Source organism: Bos javanicus, chromosome X (assembly GCF_032452875.1).
Source record: "Bos javanicus breed banteng chromosome X, ARS-OSU_banteng_1.0, whole genome shotgun sequence".
NCBI lineage: Eukaryota > Metazoa > Chordata > Mammalia > Artiodactyla > Bovidae > Bos > Bos javanicus.
The window spans coordinates 129,132,445-129,133,342 of NC_083897.1; the positions used below are offsets into that span (position 1 = coordinate 129,132,445).

The window sequence follows — 898 nt, forward strand, 5'->3', positions numbered from 1 at the left end:
ATACTGTTCTGATGACTGTAGCTTTTTAGTATAACCTGAAGTCAGGGAGCCTGATTCCTCCAGCTCTGTTTTTCTTTCTCAAGGTAGCAATACAGTATTCTTGTCTGGGAAATCCCATGGACAGAGGAGCCTGGTGGGGTCACAAAGAGTCAGACACAACTTAGTGACCAAACAACAACAATGGTATACATACTATGTGTCAGGACCTCTTGTAAGTACCTAAGGTATGAACACAGAGTTGGGAAAAGAAGTGCACAATTGGCTTTTTTTTTCTTTTTTTTTTTTTAACATAAAAAGGATTTTATTTGCAGGAGTGGGACTCTAGTCAAACAAGCCAAACCCCGTGTCGTCGTCTGACTACTCTGACTCTTCCTTCTTCTCCTCCTTCTTCTCCTCTGCTGTGGCTGGAGCAGAACCTGCAGCAGGTGCTGCAGATCCTGGGGTATCAGAGACAGCCACAGCCCCACCAGCAGGCACACTGGCCAGCTTGCCAATATCCTGGGTAATGACTCCTCAATGTTCTTTCTGTTCAGCTCACTGATGACCTTATTGAGCTGGTCATTGTCTGCCTCAGTGCCGATGCCATTCAGGATCTTTTTGATTTCCTTGGCCCTGAGAGAGGAATTGCCCCCGAGGGCGGCCAACAAATAGAAGCTGACTTAACGCATCTCAGCAGCGGCAGGGCAGCCTAGCGCGTGTGGCCTCGGCGGCTTCAGGGATGGAAAGGAAGGCCATAATTGGCTCGTATATGTTAGTTGAAACAGGCTCCAGGGACCACTGTGTATAAGAGAAAAAGAAGAATGAAGGATGAATCCAGGTTTTTATTATGAGCAACAGAGGGGACGGTGTGGTCATCAAATAAGATGGGGTGTATTATGAGTGGGTCAAGTTTGGGGGC

The 898-nt window shown here is 47.2% G+C and overlaps 1 pseudogene; it reads right to left on the reverse strand.

The window, feature by feature from the left end:
• Positions 1-321: 321 nt before the first annotated feature.
• LOC133242903 (large ribosomal subunit protein P2-like) lies at positions 322-668 on the reverse strand (annotated as a pseudogene).
• Between the last annotated feature and the right edge of the window lie 230 nt (positions 669-898).